Source organism: Macaca fascicularis, chromosome 20 (assembly GCF_037993035.2).
Source record: "Macaca fascicularis isolate 582-1 chromosome 20, T2T-MFA8v1.1".
NCBI lineage: Eukaryota > Metazoa > Chordata > Mammalia > Primates > Cercopithecidae > Macaca > Macaca fascicularis.
Window position 1 is genome coordinate 22,278,550 of NC_088394.1, and position 5,668 is coordinate 22,284,217.

The window sequence follows — 5,668 nt, forward strand, 5'->3', positions numbered from 1 at the left end:
TCAGCACTTTGGAAGGCTGAGGTAGAGGGATTACTTGAGCTCAGGAATTTGAGACCAGCAAACATAGCAAGACCTCATCTCTACAAATACAAAAATATTAGCCAGGCGTGATGCCACACACCTGTAATCACAGCTACTAGGGAGGTGGAAATGGGAGGATGGCTTGAACCCGGGAGGTTGAGGCTGCAATGAGCTGATATTGCACCACTGCACTCCAGCCTGGGCGACAGAGTAAGACTCTATCTCAACAACAACAGCAACAACAACAAAAATCTTAGGTATTGTTCCATATCAGTTCTTATTGATTGACCTTATTTGTTTTGACAACCCCATATGACAGCCACTGAAATGATGTGCCATTGTAGCAGGACGAGCCACAGACAAAACTGCTCAGACACCAGATTAAAGAAGGAAGAGGTTTTTTATTCAGCCGGGAGCATCGGCAGACTCGCATCTTAAGAACTGAGCTCTCTGAAAAAGAAATGCTTGGCCTTTTTAAAGGCTTACAACTTTAAGGGGTCCACGTGAAAGGATCATGATAAATCAAGCAAGCGTGGGAAACGTGACTGGGGGTTACATGCATCAGCTAACAGAACAAAAAGTTTTACAATGCTTTTTTCACACAGTGTCTGGAATTTACAGATAACACAAGTAGTTTAGGTCAGCGGTTCACATTATTATTATCACTTTTTTTGACTCCTAGGGCCAGGTGGTGGTGCCAAGGTTGTCTGGCTATTTATCTTACTTTTGTTTCTTTCTAACTTTTTGCTTTTTCTCTTTTGTCTTGTGAACTAGGCAAGGTGGGGGGAGGAGGGCAGCAGGAGTAGTAGTGGTCTCCTTCCTTATCCCCCGCTTTGAGAATTTTTACTAATTAGTGGGAGTTCTCACTTTTATTTTTACTTTCTGAGTCTCTTTGTGAGACAGAGCGATAGTGTTTTATGCAATACACTTGCGCTGAAGTTTTCTGATGAACCACGGTAGCTACAAAACCTTTTATCATTTGAAGGAACAAGTGTAATACACAGGGGAGCAGCAAGCAACTTTCTATTACCAGTAACACATTTATAATGAGGGTTTTAAATTTTTACAGCTGCAAACTATTTTCTAAATGAAGACTTAGGATCAAACCTGTGTTAAACCTGTACAGGCACATGTATCAACTTTGTCATGTCCTAAGCAGGTGAGTTTTTTACTGGGTCTTAAAACCTTTTTCCTAGCGAGTAACACAGTATTTTTTAATAAGAGAAGTTTTTAAGAGTCAGATGCTTGAACTGGTGGCATCTGTTTGGGGAAAAAGTTAAAGTAAAGTTATCCTGAGGCATTAACTCTTTTGCTTCTCAAGGCCATTGGTCTCCTATGTTAACCTTTTTATAAACATAACATGAGGAAACATCCAGACTGCCAGCAACGTGTTCAGCCAACTGAGCAAATAGGTTTTTTCTGTTTTTGCTAAAGGAAGAGATTCTGGTAACTTCTGGTTTGTATGTTTAAAGAATGACTGCAAGACTCGGAATTGTTGCTGGGCTGGACAGGTCCGGGTTTCCTAAGTAGTATGTGTACAGTGGGGACACCTTATATAGGTGTTTCTTCTAGCATGGTTATGGGAGGTAACAACAACAAAACAATGTACAGCATATTCATATCCAGCAAGGGCAAAAGAGGTCCTTACCTGGGAAAAAGGTTGAATACAGCGACAGAACGATAGGAAAATAGTATTACAGGAAAACTATTAGTCTTAAGATTTTTAACTACATTTACTTGCTTGACAAGTCCTTAAGCTTCGGCCGTGTGTAGACTAGTCAGCTGCCGGTGTGTGACTAGAACAGGGCTTGTTGTCTCCTCAAGCTTCAGCCGTGCATAGACTGGTCAGCCTCCGGAGTGACCAGAGCAGGGCTGTCGTCCTCAGCAGCAGCTTGGTCTCATCTCAGGATCAGCCGGGTTGGATGATCTGTGTCCTGCTGGCTGGTCCACTTGTCCTGAGCTGCCAGTGTTAGCTGACTGTGGTGGATCCAAGACACAACACCTGCAACTTTAACAGTATAGAGCCCATCTTATGTGGGTCCTAGAAAAATTAGATTTTACTTTAAACAGAGTCACTAGATTTAAAGGGGTGTCAGGCTTATAGGCATTTTCATTTATTTAATTATGAACACTTTGTATGGCTATTTTTAAAGCCTGCATTTGCTTTTTTAAGGTTAATTCCTTTAGTTTCTGGAGGTCACCTTTAATTTAACTTACGATTTGGGGATGGCCGACGGAACAAAATCTTATAGGGCAAATACCTAGTTTGTTTGGTAGGGGTGCACCTGACTCGGAGGAGGACCATAGGCAAAAACCTGATTTTATCTTAAATGAGCAAACAAGCACTAGCATGTACCAATAGTCTCCAGCACGGGGCAGTTCTGTAAGGTCTATAAGCAAGTTTTCACAAGGCATGGCTCTTTTTACTGTTTAAGTTTCTTAGAGGAGGAGTTTTTCTCCCCACCCCCCCGCCCCCTGCCACTTTGTAACTCTATTTAGTGGCTTAGCCTTCAGTGAGAAATTGGAATCCAGATACGGCAGAATCTTGCTGCTTTTAACTTCTAACGTGACCATGGGCTCCTGGGAGCCTAATGAGAAGGTGCTTAGTCTGCCCTAGTCTTTACATCCTTCAGCTCCTGTCAGTCTGATCAGATCAGTATTTGGTTCCTCCAAGGTGCGGCAGCCCTTGGCCGATGGCCTCTTTGTCTTGTGGCCTTGGCGATTTCCTTTATTGCCTTTTGAACATTTATCCTTCTAGTGTCCTTTCTTTTTGCATCTCACACATTAATCTCTCTCTAGCCTTGTCCAGCTCTTGAATCCCTGCCTAACTTGACTTCTTTCACATTTACATCCACATCCACGTCCTCTCACATTGCTAATTTTTCTTTTTTTACACTTACTCTTAGTCTTTCTTTCTCTTTTGCTCTTTCCCAGTTTTGTGCCTTGGTTACAGTTAACATACACCTTGGTGGCCACTTTTGTAGACTAGGTGGTATTCATGCCTGCAGCTTCTGCTTGATGTTACCCTGGGCTTGCTTTACAAATGAAGTATTCACTATATACTGGTTTTCAGCAGCCTCAGGGTTAAATGGGGTGTAAAGCCAGGATGCTTTATAGAGTCTCTTATAAAACTGACTTAGGCTTTTGTCAGCTCCTTGAAGCATTTCTGAAATTTTTTTTATATTACTTGTTTTTTTCTACCAACTCTTAGCCTCTGCAGAAGTGCTTCTCAGTACCTCTGCGAACGCTGAAGCTGAGTTGCATTCTCTGGGTCTTTTTTTCCCTTTATTTTTTAGAGTTTAACAGGCTCTTTGTTATATATAATTCTCCATGCACTTGGAGGGTTAAACAGGCGTACCGATAGTCAGTGTAAATGTTTACAGTCTTACCTTCACTGAGTTCTAAGGCCCGAATTAAAGCAATGAGCTCAGCTTCACGACAGCGTCCAGGGTTACCACCGCATATTCTGCACATCTCTTTCCTTGTGGGTTGATGAAGCTGCTCCCATCGATGTATAGCTCCTAGTGTACTGATGCCCAAGGCTGGTCCCGGAGGTCAGGTCTGCTAGAGTAAACTGGAGTCCAACACCTCTACACAGTCATGCTCGACAGGGCTCTAGCTGCCGAGAGCAAGGTGGCGGGTTCAGGGTGTTTCCAGTTTAGTAGATCAATGGTTGAAAAGGGCTGATAGATGAAAGTCTGTTGCCCCCACGGATGTGGGCCTGGTCATTATAATAGACAGGCCCTCGCGTCTCCCTGAGAGGCATTTGCATAGCTCCAGCAAGACCAGATCTGAGACGGCCCACTTGATTATCTTGACTTCCTTCCTTGGTCTCTCGAGACTCCCATCCTCCCCTTTGAGGTGAGACCTGGGGCGTGTTAGCTCCTGAATCTAGTTTCTGAGGGGGCTGTTGGCCTTGGTAAAGCGGGGTAGGCTGGGACATATGGAGAAAGAATTTCTATTATCTCTCTCTGGTAGCTCCTGCGAAACTGGCTTCTCTTGCTGTTTCTGGGACTCCCTTTTTTAATTCTGTGTCTGCTGGTGAAGCTGCTCTTACGTTTACTTTTGGCTTTTCTTGCAATAAGCTGTTAAACAGGGCTAAATTTATGCTGGTTTTGTCTATATTATATTTAACCATGCGTCAATATGAGGGAACTTGATCTAGGTATACTGGCTGTCCTCCGACCCCTGTCACCACCTTAAATACATGGCCAATTGTTCCTTGTCTATAATTCCTTCGGTGGGCCATCCAACACCAAAAGAGGGCAGTTCTAATTCACACAGAGATCTTAACCTCCAAAGGGTTAACTAAACTCTATAATCTCCTGCAAAACCTTTCTTAGGTTCTGTAACATGCATTTTGATAGAGTAAGTTTTGATGATTTGATGACTTTCCTTTCTTCTTTTATTTTTCTTTTTGACAGTTCCTAGCAGAGTGGGCTTACTTTGTGTCTGACCTATTCTTCTCTCGAGACAAAACAACATTCACACTATAAGACGGAAAGGGTAAAAGGTCACTCACTCATCTAATTTACACTAAATCAAAATCAAAACTAAAACCAAAGTTGTTAAAGGCACACCTGTTCGTCAAGCAATTTAAGCCAAGTCAAAATCAGAACCAAAACCAAACTGCCAATAAAGGCACGCCTGTTTATCAAGCAATTCAAGTCAAAAACAAAACTAAACCAAAGTATCAAGCAATTAATTCAAGTCAAGTCAAAAACAAAAACCAAAATGCTGGTACAGGCACGCCCTGGGTGATCAGGCCACGCTTCCACTCAAATGGAGTGGGAAAGTTCCAAAGACCAGTCTTACCAAGTTTCAGATGTCCAGACTGATATGCCAGTTCCTTCCCGGTGTTCAGTCACTGTATTGATCCTCCACGGGGGCCTGCTGTGCACTGCTCTGACGAGGTGTTCCACCGTGTCAAATGTCTACCCAGGAGCGCTCTCAGGCTCTGCATTGCTCAAGCTGGCCAGAGTCCCCCGCAGGGATGCTCTACAGAGCAGGCATAGGCTGCCTAAGGGGCTCCCTCAACTGTCTGTTAATCACCTCGCTTCCCGGTCAGGGAACCAATAAATGTAGCAGGACTAGCCGCAGACAAAACTCCTCAGACACCGGATTAAAGAAGAAAGAGGTTCTTTATTCAACCGGGAGCGTCGGCAGACTTGCGTCTTAAGAGCGAAGCTCTCTGAAAAAGAAATGCTTGGCATTTTTAAAGGCTTACAACTTTAAGGGGTCCACGTGAAAGGGTTGTGATAAATCAAGCAAGCGTGGGAAACGTGACTGGGGGCTACATGCATCAGCTAACAGAACAAAAAGTTTTACAATGCTTTTTTCACACAGTGTCTGGAATTTACAGATAACACAAGTAGTTTAGGTCAGCGGTTCACATTATTATTATCACTTTTTTTGACTCCTAGGGCCGGGTGGTGGTGCCAAGGTTGTCTGGCTATTTATCTTACTTTTGTTTCTTTTTAATTTTTTGCCTTTTCTCTTTTGTCTTGTGAACTAGGCAAGGTGTGGGGAGGAGGGCAGCAGGAGTAGTAGTGGTCTCCTTCCTTACCGTAACTTATTTGGCAAGTCCACTATTGACAGACATTTAAATTCTTTCCAACCCTTTGCTACAACAAGTAATGCTGTAGAG

General features: G+C 43.2%; 1 long non-coding RNA gene across 2 annotated transcripts; it reads right to left on the bottom strand.

The window, feature by feature from the left end:
- Window positions 1-402: 402 nt before the first annotated feature.
- LOC141409327 (uncharacterized) lies at window positions 403-5,071 on the bottom strand. 2 transcript variants are annotated; one of them, XR_012429370.1, is made up of 2 exons: window positions 4,837-5,071; window positions 403-2,029 (listed from the first exon to the last, which is right to left on the bottom strand). It is a non-coding gene; the product is annotated as an uncharacterized lncRNA (long non-coding RNA). The 2 variants fall into 2 exon arrangements; XR_012429369.1 differs by having other exon boundaries at window positions 3,411-5,071.
- Between the last annotated feature and the right edge of the window lie 597 nt (window positions 5,072-5,668).